This window comes from Cricetulus griseus, chromosome 3 (genome assembly GCF_003668045.3).
Source record: "Cricetulus griseus strain 17A/GY chromosome 3, alternate assembly CriGri-PICRH-1.0, whole genome shotgun sequence".
Taxonomy (NCBI): domain Eukaryota; kingdom Metazoa; phylum Chordata; class Mammalia; order Rodentia; family Cricetidae; genus Cricetulus; species Cricetulus griseus.
The window spans coordinates 78,941,114-78,956,407 of record NC_048596.1 but is presented as its reverse complement, the minus strand read 5'-3'; positions in this window follow the sequence as shown (position 1 = coordinate 78,956,407).

Below are 15,294 nucleotides of genomic sequence, written 5' to 3'. Positions count from 1 at the left end.
TCCCCAGTTAGGCTTTATTTCAAGTGATTTCTATACTGTGTCTGGTTGACAGTTAAAGGCCGCAAGGACATATAGTAAGTTATGTGCAATCAATATTAGGGGAAGCTGAAAAGAGAAGACAAGAACTGTATTCTTTTTTGCAATTCTTCTTCAAATCTAAAATGATTCCAGCATAAAAAGTCCATTATGATGTACTTAAACTGGCCTTGTGTTGCCTGCCTGTAATCTCAACTACTCAGGAGGCTGAGGTGGACGGATAATAAATTCAAGGCCAGACTCTGTTACAGATGGAGTTGAAGCCAGCCTGGGTATCTTATTGATACTCTGACTCAAAAGTAAAAGTAAAAAGAGAACCAAGGTTGCAACTTAGTGGCAGAACACTTGCCTAGAAAAAAGATACATGTAGCTGCCTGGCATAGCAGTGTTCATTTATAATCCCAGTACTTGAGAGTTAGAGGCGAGGAGGATCAGAAATTCCAGGACAGCCTTAGCTATACAGTAGATTTGCGTTCAATTCTGGCTACATGAGACCCTGTTTTAAACAACAGGAAATAAGTAAGTAAAACAAAGCATAAAGATAACATTTAATTTTAAAAAAGAAGGGTGGATTCTAAAATAACATTGACTAATGGAATAAACCAAACTGTGTGAGGATGTCTCATGGAGCACTCATTCCTTGAGGACAGTATCCCATCTTGGCACCAACAAACACATGTTTGTTGGGTATAAGGACACCCAGGTCTCTGAGACCACACAGGAGGGGGAATGTAGTTAGAAGCCATAGAGGGTGGATTCCTTCTGGTACTCCTGAGATCACCTCAAGAGTCAGGAATAACAGGATACACACCTGGTCCTTCTAGAGTCTTCCAAAGATCCAACAGAATTCCATCTGCCTGAGAGACACTGAAATTCCACACAGAGAAAACATAAAACCTCTAGATCTCTTTGAGTTTGAGGCCAGGTTGGTCTACAAAGCAAGTTCCAGGACAGCTGGGGCTTTTACACGGAGAAACCCTGTCTCAAAACAAACAAACAAACAAAAACTTTTCTTTTTTCTGTAAAAATAAGAACATTGTGAGAGATTGTGAGAATTGTTTAAGTATACACATTCAATAAACACTGGGGGTGGGGTACCTAGATACCTGCTCAAGATTCTAGTATTTTCCATCTTGATGATAAACAGCAGAAATAAGCAAATAAATAAACATGTAGTGTTATTTTAGGTGCTGGTAATTGCTTTGAGCAAAAATAAAATGAAGGGCTTGAGAGATAGTTCATCAGTTAAGATTGCTTGCTACATGATCATGAAGACCGGAGTATAGATCCCAGTGCCCACTAATAAGCCAGATGCCCTGAGCACATCTGTAACACCAGTTCCAAAAGGGAAGTGGAGACAAAAGGATCACTAGAGCTTTCTGGCTTCCAGCCTAGCCAAGAAGACATCAGCTCCATGTTCAAGGAGGGACTGCCTCAGGAGAATAGGTGGGAAATGATTGAGCAAGATACCCTGATGTCCTTTTTTGGTTTCTGTGCCTGCACACAGGAATATGCATCTACACACACACACACACACACACACACACACACACACACACACACACACACACACATAATAATAATAATAATAATAATAATAATAATAATAATAATAATAAATAAGACTTAAACAAAGCCAGTAAATTTTTTAAAGCTACAAACAAATAAATACTAACACCAAGTATGGGGCATTGAAAAGATCTCTGTGAGGGACACACTTGGACAGGAAACTGCTGTGGGAATCTGAACTACCATTACAGACAGAGGTAAGAAGAAGCCTGAGCTGGGAATGAGTCTGGCATCTTCCAGAAGAGGCAAACTAATCAGAATGGATGTTATGAGTTGGTCAAAGCAGAAGATAGCCTGAGACAAGGAGCAGGAAATGACGGGGTATCAGATACAGTATGTTGGTAAGAAGTGCAGAAAACTAAAACACCAGCAGAAACACAGAAGAGACTGTCGGCCACCATCAGAGATGATTCGGAGAGCCAGGGGGAGCTCTCTGATTCAGAAGTGAGGTTGGAGGATAGAGAAAGTTCTAGGAACACAATGTGAACATAAACCCTTCCCTCTTCTCAACACCAACATGTTACCAAAATGAGAGGGAAAGAATAAAAAGGGGATATAAAGCCACAAAGGAAGGATAAGGAAAGAAGAGCCCAGTGACTGAGAGATTCTGGGGTAGATGGTTTAGTCAGTGACGTGCAGGCCTCAAAGGCATGAGGACCTGAGTTCCACATCCAGAACCCATTTGAAAGTGCTGGATGGTGGCCATGTTCATATAGCCCCAGTGCTTAGGAGGTAGAGACAGGTGGGTCCCTGAAGCTCACTGACCAGCCAGCTTTGCCTAATTGTCAAGATTCAAACCGGTGATAGACTCTGACTCAGAGTATGGATGATATTTATGATACCCAAGGCTGTCGTCTGGTCTGTCTTCTACATGCTTATGTACACAGCTATATACATACAAGTATATACATGCATGGGCGTACACCATACACACACACACACACACACACACACACACACACACACACACACACACACACACGTCTATAATACAAAAGAGGCCAAAGACTCACATACAAAGTGAAAAATGATAATTTTATCATATATTCAAAACCAAAACAATAGGCTAAACATAATGAAGTAAATGCCCTCAAAACGATAAAGAATACTAGAGAAGGAGAGAGAGAGAGAGAGAGAGAGGGGGGGAGAGGGAGAGGGAGAAGGAGAGGGAGAGGGAGAGGGAGAGAGTACTGTTTAGGGAAAACAGACAGTATTCTAAAGTTTAACTAGGAAAAGCTCAAGTGATAGCAGAAACACCAAGGAAACAATGGATGTGCCAATAGCTGCCAAGGATCTCAGAACGTAGCACCAGAGTGAGAGAGCCTTGGGAGCTGTCCTGGAGTCTCAATGTGTTTTAAAGACTTGGCAGTGTCTAGTAAGACAGGCATATTAGACACATTATGTGTTTTCAGTGCTGGGGATCAAACATAGGGCCTCATGAGTGTTAGGCAAGTGGTTTTGACACAAATAAGAGTGTATCAAGGAATATTTTAATAGAGACAAAAATACTTGTACACACACACACACACACACACACACACACACACACACACACACCACACATACTTGCACCAAAAGTGAATGTTATATAAACAGAGACATGTGTTGAGATAACCTGTAGAGTTGTGCCTCACTCCCACTAAGCTCAGTGTTCTTGAAGTCTATCTGAGAGGTACCAGAACATTCTCAGTTTACTGCTATGAAAGATGCTATGAGCACTAATGTTCAGAAAGCTGATTAAATAATATAAGTGTACATTTTTCTGCCCGGGGATATGAATGTTGGATTTTGTGTTATGTATGTGTATAGGAGAAAGCCAAACTCTTTTCCAAGGTGTTTGTATCATGTTGTCTTGTAACCAACAATGTGTATCAAGTACTCTCCTCATCTTTGCCTGGCAATAGTCTTTTCTTTATCTGTGGCCTTAGTTGCATCTCCCAGGAGCATTTGCTTCAGCCACAATTAAACAGGACTCTTAGAATTCAGAGATAAATGTAGTCTTTTGTTGTTGTTTCCTTTTGTTTTCTTTTCTGAGACAGGGTTTTTCTGTGTAACCTTGGCTGTCTTGGAACTTGCTTTGTAGATCAGCCTGGCCAGGAACTCAGAGATCCACCTGCCTCTGTCTCTGGAGTGCTGGGATTAAAGGTGTGCACTACCACATTCAGCTATATTCTTTTAAATATAAAGAAAGATGTATTGGAAAAGCTACTCGACTCTTAGAAAGAGCAAGGCATCTATAACCACAGTACTGAGGGGTGGGAAGAGGAAGACGGACACTGAGGCTCGATGGCATGCTTTAATAAGAGACTTTGTCTCAAAAACTCTCTAGCCTCCGCATGCATATACATACATATGTGCTCACACATATTACATGCGCGCGCACGCACACACACACACACACACACACACACACACACACACACACACATACATACACAGAGTACATCTTCACAGATTTCCGTAGAAAGACCACATACTTTGTAAATGAATTTAAAAAGTAAAATTTCAGAAAAACATGAGCCTGCTTAGTAATTTAAATAACAACTTTTAAGTCTGAAATAATAGATAAAATTGTTAGTAATAAAGTCATTTGTATCCAGGCCACATGCTTATTAAGCAATACCTTGATTTTGTCTGAATTGTTTAGCATTTTATAATGATTAATATTATAAAAAATTCAAGTACAGGATGTGGAGAAATAAATGGCTTAAGGTCAATAACACTTGCTGTACTTGAAGAGGACCTGCATTTGATTTCCGACACCCACATGATGGCACAACGACCTGTAACACTAGTTTCTGAGGCTCTGACGCCCTCTTCTGGCCTCTATTGATACTGCATGCTTGAAGTGCATAGACACACATGCACACAAAACACCCACATACATAAAATAAAAATAAATGAATGTCCGCAGACAAGCAGATTTGGGGTGATACATTTTAAAAATTCAAGTGCATCTAAATTTTTTAAAACTAGATGGAAACCAAGCAATATGGCTTAGCAGTTAAGAATGCCAGCTGCACAAGTCTGACAACCTGAGATCCGTGGTCCCCAAAACTTCATAAAGGAAGAAGGAAAGAAATGACTCCACAATGTCCCCCCCTCTCCCTCCCTCCCTCTTCCTCTTCCTCCCTCTCTCTCTCCCTCCCCCCTCTCTCTTTCTCTCTCTCTCTCTCTCTCTCTCTCTCTCTCTCTCTCTCACACACACACACACACACACAAATTAAAACAAAAAAATGGAAGCATAAAAAGGAGATGGTTGAGAAAACATAAAACTCCCTTTGGCAATCTGAATTAATTCCTCTCTAAAAGCTCAATTGCTTGTGAAGTGAACTGTTGGCCAAACAATCGAGTCTCATCAACTCCATCAGTAGACAAGTAACAAGCCAGGGACTGTATATATCATGTCATTTACATTACACAAGCACATACTATGTATACTAACATGACACTTATATAGCCAACTAGTCAACTTCTCCCAATACCCACCAGCCAAATCACTTAAAATTGAATGAGTTTTAGCTGACAGGACCAGAGCTTTTTAGCCTACATTCTTACTCCAACCCTTCATAGTTAAGAAGGCCTGAGCCCAACAGCCTCTGTCAGTGTTTCTCATAGCAATTACCCCCTTTCCTTCAATGAAAATGAACCTCTCAGTCACAGGCACCCGTGTGCTTGCTTCTCCCGGCATCCTCCACCCTCCCACCCTTCTCCCAACCACAACCTTCTCCTTGACCATCAACTTTTCCATCTTCCTGTACCCCTTTCCTTTTCCCACATTCTGCTGACCCTCCTTGATCTCTGCTTCATCCTTTTTTCATAGGTCTCTCTCTTCCAACAGCACCCAACATCTTTCTCTTCAGTTGTAATCTTTATCTCCAGATTATAATACAGCCTCATATAACACACTGTGGCCTCAAATTTATGGTACGGTTGGACCAAGTCTTGAACACTCAGGTCTTTGGAGAGCACTTACTAAAACCAAAATAGTAGTAGTTCTCTGACCACAAGTGAATGAAAGAAGAAATTCAAAGAAAGAAACTAGTGAAAGCCATAAATGTATAGAATAAATAAATTTCTCCAAACAATCTAGATTTTAAAAAACCACATGGGAAATTAGAAAATACTTTGAGTGAAAATGAATACACAACACATTAAATGTAATGAGATATAGCTCAGTTATTACAAGAAAACTTAGCACTACAAACACTGACATTTAAAAAAAAAGAAAGATTGCAAATGAATATGTATTTGTCTACCCTAAGACACAAAGAAAGGAAGACCAGATGAGCCTTGTAGGGCTGTATGGGTCATTGTAAGGACTGCAGCTTTTTTATGCCATGATTATCTTCTCTCTCCTCACACCTGGAGGGGAAAAAATCTAAGATATGAGGAAGAAGTCTAGTTAGTTTAAAGGAAACTAAACAAGAGCCAGAAAGATAGCTCAAAAGATAACACTGCTACCACCAAGCCTGAGGACCTGAGTTTGATACCTGGGACCCACATGGTAGAAAGAGAATTCTCTGACTGGGGTAGTTTGAATGTAATTGGCCCCCATAAGCTCACAGGGAGTGGTGCTATTAGGAGGTGTGGCTTATTGGAGTAGGTATGGTCTTGTTATAGGAACTGTGTTATTGTAGAGGTGGGCTTTGAGGTTCTTATATAGGCTCAAGCCATGCCCAGTGTCTCAGACCATTTTCTGCTGCCTGTGTGTCAAGATGTAGAAGTCTCAGCTCCATCTTCAGCACCATGTCTACCTGCATGTGACCATGTCACATCATAATGTTCATGGACTAAACTGCACCCCAATTAAATGTGTTTCCTTTATAGAAGTTGCTATGGTCATGGTGTCTCTTCACAGCAATAGAAGCCCTAACTAAGACACTGACCTCCATGTATGTACTACACCACATATGTACTATATCACATATGACCTCCATGCTGGTATGCACACACTAGCACATATATGAACACAAAATAATTGTTTTGAAAGAAAATTAGACAATAAAATCAATACTCATTATCCCCACAATGTTCATATTTGCAAATTCTTTTAATCACTGAAATGTATTTGTAACTATAAACTCAGTACTTAGGTAGCTATAGGGAGATGCACAGAGCGGCACATATCTGAATAATCCATCATGCATTCTCCTGACCAAGGTCAAATATGGGGACATCTTGTCATCAGTTCTCACACAATAAGCAAATGCTTCTTTTTTTTATAGTCACATCAATGTCACTGTTTTCCAATTTTTATTCCACCTCCTGCCTCAGGCATGTGAATGTGATGTGTGTGTGTGTGTGTGTGTGTGTGTGTGTGTGTGTGTGTGTGTGTGCAGTCACTTGCTGTTTGCAATGCCTACCCTTATGGGAAAAAAACGGTACTGAATTGCATCTAGATGATAATGGTGTTGCTTACAAAGAATATATATAAACTTTATTCAGGCATGAGTTATGCTCTTGTTAGTCTTGAGTTCAATGTAAGCAAGTATATTGTATGTAATCATGTTCACATTAGTTGAGGAGAATCTCGCACCAGAGGCTCTCAACAATAAAGCGCCTGAGAGAGGCCATTCAGTGTTGACTAATTCAGTGAATGTCAACTCTACAGGTCATTAAATAACATGGAAAGTTAAGACCTGATTGCACATTTCTAGTTATAAAGGCAGCTTAACTGTGGCTGATTTTATCTATATTGACTTGATAGTCTGGCTGGAGCATGTATTTGTCCTTCTCACTGAATCCATCTTCAGAATGTGAATGGTGTTTTGTAGTGAACAGCAACCCTTTAGAGACCTCCGGCATAAAAGTTCCCAGAAGCCAGGACAGGCGGTGGCCGCTGTCCACGGTGCTGATTGCCTAAAGTCAGCTTCCTGCCGGAGAAGCAACTCAAGGACCATAACCCAGGACTGGTGAGATGGCTCAGCAGGAAAAGGCACACACTGCCAAACTGGATGACCTGAGTTTTATCCCTGGAGACCACATGGCAGAAGGAGAAATCAATTCTGAAAATTGTCATCTCAGCTCCACACATGTACCACAGCATGCAAGTGTCCCACACACACTAAATAAATATGGGACTAGAGAGACATCTCAGTGGTTAAGAGAACTTGCTGTTCTTCCAGAGGACCTGGGGTTCAAGTCCCAGAACCAGGTGGTGGTTTAAATCTGTCTGTAACTTTAGTTCCTGTGAATCTGATGGCCTCTTCATCTGTCCTCTATAGGTACCAAATAAGCATGAGGTGTACAGACATGCATGCAGGAAAAGCATTCATATACATTAAATAAGTAAATAGAACACTTTAAAAATTAAAGACCCTGGTCCTGACTCCTCAGTAATCAGTTTCCAAAAGAGGCTTAGTCAAAGAGAGAGCTGGAAGAGATAAACTTGTTCTCATCCCAGAGACACAAAATAATGTCCTCAAGAACCAAAGGTCATTTGTTCTAGAACAAAGAAGATCCCATCTTGGGAGCAAGCTTCTTTATCTAACAGGGTTCCCACACTTGTGCCTAAGCCCCTGTGTATCTAAGCTGTCTTAGGCATCTTTAAGTTGATTCTGATTCTCTGGAAGCTTTAGACCCCCTGTTATTTCTTGTAATAACCTTGAGACCCTGAACTCCTGTACTAGCCCTGAAACTCTATAACCAGTGTAAAAGGAGAAAGTTTCAAGTGGTGTTGACTTAGGGAATGTGACCCATCAGATCAGAGAATCCAGGGGAATGGAGGATCTCAGTGAAACAATTGATGTTTGTTAGTGCTGAAGGTAAAAGTGGAGAAACTGAATCAGAGAGATGGTTCAGCAAGGTGGTGGAAGGAGAGAGGCTATTTCTAAAAATTGTTCTCTGAAACCCACTGTGCACTGTGGCTAGCTTACGCTTGCCTTCACGGGCGTGCCATTTCCAGTTAGTTGTCTCTGCCTCATGGTGGTTGTTATCTCATGATGGGAGTTCTTGGCTACCGCTCCAGCACCATGTTTTCCTGTCTGTTTCCATGATCCCCACCATGATGGTCATGGACTCAGCTCTGAAACTCTAGACCCAATAAACTTTTTTCTATAAGTTCCCTTGGTCATAGTGTCTTATCATAGCAATGAAAAAGTAACTAAGATACCTTTTCATTGCACCCTTTAATTTTTTAATTAATTTATGTATTTATTGTGTTAGTAGTCTGGGACTTGCTGTGCAGTTCTGGGTGGCCTTAGATTCATGGTTATTTTCTTGCCTCGGCTAGATTACAGGTGTGACCCACTCTGCTTAGCTAACATGTATCCACTTTAACAAAACAAAATAACAAAGATGGGTAAAAATCACTTGTAAACCTATATTGAGAAATAACCTCTTTTTGAACACTCCTTAATACATACATGTTTTAACACATACTTACATGATAGTTATACACAATCTACTATTATTATACTCTATATACCATTTTATATATCTGCTGCTTTAACTGTCCCTTTTGTTCTATGAACTACACTAATTGAGTACATTGATATGGAAAAATCCCATTGATGCGAATTTATTCTGAGGACATAATTAAAGATATGCAAATGATTTTATACTAATAATAATTTATATTAGTGAATATTTATGGACAATAAACTGAGTAAGAAAATCATTTGATGGGCTTCAGTACATGTGCATAGTGGTCAGGAAAGCTGCCTGTCATATATGGAAAGATGAAAACCATGTCTCTGCTATAATATGAGAACAGGCCCTATAATGTCATTTTTTAAAAAACCCATTACATTTAAAAAAACAGTGTAGATTTAAAACTTTCAGGCTAGAGAGATGGCTCAGATGCATTACTCTTGTGGAGGACCCAAGCTTGATTTCCAGCACCCATATCAAGTGGTTTCTAGCTGTCTAAAATGCCTTCTTCTGGCTTTTGCAGGCACCTGGACTCACTTGCACATACTCACACACAGGCATACACATGCGTGCGTGCACGCATGCGCACGCACGGGCGCGCGCACACACACACACATAAATAAAAATATTTATTTTTAAGTTAGATAACACCCATCATATGCACATATATGCAATATATAACTAATACATGCATATGTATATATGTATACATACACAAAATAATAATTGTCATAGTTAGAATTTCTATTGTGAATAAAACACCATGACCAAAAGCAGCTTGGGGAGACAAGACGTTATTTCAGCTTATATTTCCAGATAACAGACCATCACTGAGGGAAGTCATAGAAAGAACTCAAGCAGGGCAGGGACTTGGAGGCAGGAGCTGATGCAGAGGCCATGGATGATGACTAGCTTACTCTCCATGGCTTACTTGGCTGGCCTTCTTATAGTGCCCAGGACCACCAATCCAAGGGTGGCGCCACCCACAGTGAGCTGTGTAGTTTGTTTTCTTACTCTTTACTCTTTGTGGGGTCCACCACCCAGCTCCCAAATAAATACATGGAGTTTTATTGTTTCTTATGAATGCCAGGCCTTAGCTTGGTTTGTTTCTAGCCAGCTTTTCTTAAATTATGCCATCTACCTTTTACCTCTGGGCTTTTATCTTTCTCTATTTTATATGCCTTTCTTTATTTACTTCTTACTCCATGGCTTGCTGTGTAGCTGGGTGGCTGGCTCCTGATGTCCTCCTCTCCTCTGTTCCTTGATCTCTTTTCCCCAGATTTCTCCTTCTATTTATTCTCTCTGCCTGCCAGCCCCACCTATCCTTTCTCAGCCTAACTATTGACCATTCAACACTTTATCAGACCAATTAGGTGTTTTAGACAGGCAAAGTAACACAGCTTCACGCAATTAAACAAGTACAACATAAAAGAACACAACACATGTTTACATCATTAAACGAATGTTCCACAGCATAAACAAATGTAACACATCTTTAATATTCCACAGCAGAGCAGGACCCTCCCACATCAATCATCAACCAAGGAAAACGTACCTCAGGCTTGCCCACAGGTCAATCCTATGGAGGCTTTTTTTCTGAGCTGAGAGTCTCTGTAGCTCAAATAAATATAACTTGTATTAACAACAAACTAGCTGGTACAACAATTCTACTAACTGCTTATTTAGTGAGGGGTGTGGATTATTATGTTAGTTCTCCACCATGAGCATTTATTGCAAGAAATCATGGCTAGGGGTTTTAGGCAGTTTTCTATTGCTCTTCAATAATGCTTGAACTATATCTCCCCACCTAAAGCATGATCTTTGGTCAGGCGAAAGAGGCATCTCATGGGAAGCCAGAGGTCCAGATTTCTGAGACCCTCCCAGCCTACTGAATCAGTCTGCATTTTGTCTCCCTCCCTCCCTCCTCCCTCCCTCCCTCCCTCCCTCCCTCCCTCCCTCCCTCCGTCCTTCCCTCCTTTCATTTTCTGAGACAGGGTCTCATGTAACACAGGCTGTTCTCAGATTCGCTGTGTAGATGAGGATATCCTTGAGCGTCTGAGCCTCTTTTCTCACCCCCACCCCCAGCTCCAGCATTACAGGCATGCTTCTCCATGTTCAGTTTGTGTGGTGCTGGGACTCAAACCAGGGGCTTCCAGTGTGTTAGACAAGCACTCTACAAACAGAGCTACATTCCCAACCCCAGAATCTGCATTTTAACAAGGTGGGTATGAACACATTAAAGTCTAAGACGTTTTAATTCTCGTTAATGCTGTCCCTTTTGTGGGACCATGTTTCTTCACAGCTCAAAGGGATTGTGACTCGGATACCTATCTTTGGTCCCTCACAGTTTCAGTGTTCTAAACTTATTTCTAATAGTCATTGGTGTGCTATGGACTATAGAAAGACAGCTAACAGGCCAAAAGGAGTGCTTTGGTTGAACAGCTCCTGCTGGCCTCCCCCCAGCCAGACTCAAGAGGACACAGAAGCAGCTTCGTGCTGCAGGTCTTGAAAAGGTCGGAAGTAAGAGGCTGGATGGAACGTCTGCTAGAACTGGTGAAAGAGAGCTCCTGTGATTTGGGCCAGAGTGAAGCCCAGAAGCTGTACAGCCATTGGAGTTGCTAAGTACCTTGGAGCAGATGGGGCTCTGACCCAGGGGGAATGCAGGCTGCAGAGTGGCCTCTGGGCGGCAGCAAGCACGCGCGGTGCCACAGCAAGACGCAGCTCAACCGGGGCCGAGGCACAAAGCTGACTCAGGACGGGAGATGGCGCTGCGGGGTCGTGGCTTACTCTGGGCTGAGACAAGTATGGGACTGGCCTGGGGAAAACACCTGGGCAGGTGTGGGTGGAGTCTGAGGGGGCGGGGTGTCTAGGGGCGTGGCCTAGGCCAGGCCCAAGGGCGCTCCTGGTTGTGTCTCCTGGAGATGCTGGCTTTATGAAACCAGAAGAACAGAAGCGTCCCCAGACCCTGCACACGTCAGACCCAGCGACCCTTCGGATCTGAGAGGTAAGTCCAGACGCGTCGAGTCGGTCCGATTCCGGGGTTCCAGGTACCTGAGCAGCTAGGGGACGCGGTAGCTTCCAAGAAAAAGATTTCACTGTCCGCGAGTGGCGGGATGCTGAGACACTTCCCGGGCGATCTGGGTCCAGCTCAGGCTTCTCCCCAGACCCAGGCCCAGGATACAGAGCTGAACGACAGGCGCTTTTGAGTTGGGGTGGGGGATGGTGGGGGCGCGTCTCGGCTTTCTCTGCCCAGCTCACCCCACTGCCCAGCCTTAAAGAGCATGCACCTGACCGTGAGTGTTTGGAGGTGACTGTTGCAGAAAGAATCAAGTACTTGAAGGGGGCTGGTTGGAATCGGCTGCCGTCTCGGGAACTACCACGAAGTACGCAGCTTTTGCCACAAAACTGCGTCGGGTCTCGACTGACAGGGCCTGCAGCTTGTCAGTGGGTAGCGCTGTCCCATAGCCTAGAGTCCTTGCTTCTGAATCTCAAGCTATATATGAACAACACCGTGGCATGGAGGGAATCGAAATGTTCCCTGGTTGCAGGCTTTCGTGCCCAAGTTCTAGGATGAACAGAAGCTGGCAAATTTCTCACCCCTCGCCAAGTTTTATTTCCCTTACAGAAGAAGCCAGGTTTGGGGGAAGGCGAGGGAAGAGAGCAGGTGTCAGGAAGAAACCAGGGACCTGGAATTTCAAAGAATTCTCTAACTTTTTGTACTGTGTGGCCTTGGGCAAACTACCTAACCTTTTTGCACCTCATTTTTCACCTCTGTGGGATGGGGATAGTAATAACACCTCATTTAGTCTGCAGTGAGAATTAAATTAGGTGAGAACGTTGGAATAGGAAGCCTGGCACAGTAAGTGACTGCCAGCTGCTATTATTGCTGCTGCTGCTGCTGCTGCTGCTGCTGCTGCTGTTGCTGCCGCCGCTGCCGCTGCTGCTGTCATCTGTAACCACTGTCATCACTTAGGGAACAGCTAGTGTGGGTTCTTAGGTTCAAATCCTAGCCCGGGCACTTTCTATTATGACGTTGGTCAAGCTACTTAGTCTATCCGTGTCTCTGTTTCATTTGTATAATAGGAGAATTATGGTACCTACCTGAGTAGATTGTTGAGTGCATTCAGTGAGCTAACCCTTTAAGATGAGTTCTGAGTGTATCAGCTTAAATTCCTCTACCAAAACACTGGATCGAATCAAGCCCCACAACCTAGTGCTAGCTATAATCTTGCTTTCCCTTAAAGTTGAAATATTTATGTGAACATTCTGGAGTCCCCCATCTCATGATTGCTGATCCTCTAGAGGACAAGAGATGAATGGGCAGAGGAACCCCAAGAATCACCTTTGGTGAGAAGACTTAGTGATAGGAACAGGAGTGTCTGGAATTCAGCTTCTGGCAAACATCTGGCAGAAAAGCTGCAGTTTTACAAAATTAATCCTGGAGCTATGCTTTAAAGACAAACTGCTAACTTTTTTTGTCCTTTCTTTTCTTTTCCTTTGATTTGCTTTTAAAAAAAAAAATATCCCTGGGTGGCCTAGAACTTGATATACAGACCAGAATGACTACTTAAACTCACAGAGATCCTCCTACCTCTGCCTTTTGAGTGCTAGGATTTTATGTGTGTGCCACCATACCCCACAGCAATTATTTTTTAAGGATGACAATATTTAAAACAGAGTAAAGCCAAGTAAATTATACTGCTTGCCAGGAGGCTAATAGCATAATTTTGAAAATAAGAGCTAGTTTTTCTCTACCTAGAAAAAATTTTGTAAGTCTATGGGGGACAGGTTATTGGGGGCAGTCTGACCTCTGAACATCTCACCCCTGCCCTCAGTTCTCCATTTCTTTTATTTTATAAGCCTTAAACCTACTATCATGGTATACTTGAGAGCTTCACTCCCCCAATTTTGGACCATATCCCATGGATTCAGGATGGAAGAAAACTAATTATGTTAGTCCAGAATCCTGCCTAGAGAACTTGATGATAGAAATGGAAATCATTGTGTTAAGTAAGATAAGCCATTCTCAAAAAGATATTTTCTCCCACATACAGAACCTAGATTTAAGCAGGAAGGACTAAAAAGGGGACCATGAGCAAAGGATAAAGGTTGTAAGGGAGAAGGGGGAAAGGGAGAGTAACAGAATACATGTGGCATGAAAAGAGAATAGGGAATTATTGGGGAGGAAGAAGATGACCAGCAAGTGCAATGGGGGAGAGGACAAATAGGAGGAAGAAAGTATAATGGCACATATATATGAAAATGCCATAACAAAACCCACTATTTTGTACACTGTCTTGAAAAAGAAAATAACTCGATGGGGTCATCAAAGTCCTCGTCTTAAATGCAGACCCCACAGGGACATAGGAGCCGTGCTGTGTATCTTGAGCAAGTCACTCCACCTCTCTGATATGGAGATAATAACCGTATATCTACCTCATGTAACTGTTGAAACATAAAACTACTGTATATTTATATACAGAGATTACATATTTATGAGACTGGCAATGTTATCTACTGCACAGTGAGTTCATTGCTAAAATGAATATCCTGTGCTGTACTGTTTCTGCAGCTGAGAGGCACCATTCACGTTGTGAACATGTCCATTCATTTTCCAGTAGTCATCCCCCCTCAAAAGCTGCTGTAGAATCTAGGTGCCTTCTCCAAATTACAGTGTCTTAAAATCAGGTAAAATGGCATGATGCCTGGTAAATATGGAGGGGTCAACAGTCATGGCCGTTGTTGCTATAGGAAGTACTTAGAACTGACAGTAAAGCGAAGAAACAGAAATCATTTCACTTGTAAGACAGCAACATGGAAAGGAGCCCAAAGCACGGTCGAGACATGATCTGTAACAGCTGCTGGAAAGCTATGGGAGATTTCCTCAGTCAGGTGTGTTCTGTGCTGGAGGGACATTTCACTAGGCACCATGAGACATCGTAAAACAGGAGGGCTGCTCTCAAGGAGAGGTGGCCAGTGGAAGCGATAAGGCACGGGTTATAGTGCCCTGTCTGATAACAGGAGTCTGGCTGGGTTACTGTGAGGGCACCAGCCCCAGAAACTCCAGGGAAAGGTCCTTTAGCCAGTCCTGCCAGTATGTGCAGGTTACACATTGCCCTGCCCCCACAGGGCTAGGCCTGGGGGCCCTAAGAGGAGGAGGCAACTGTGGTGACCCAAAGCAAATATCCTGGAGAAGGGGCCAAGGGCTCAGAATGCAGCCTGTCCAGCCCACAGAAGAAGAAGGCCTCTAAGAACACGTGGGCTTGGTGTTTCCCAGTCGGAGGCTCCAAGAACGGGCTGGCAGGCCTGTGCTTG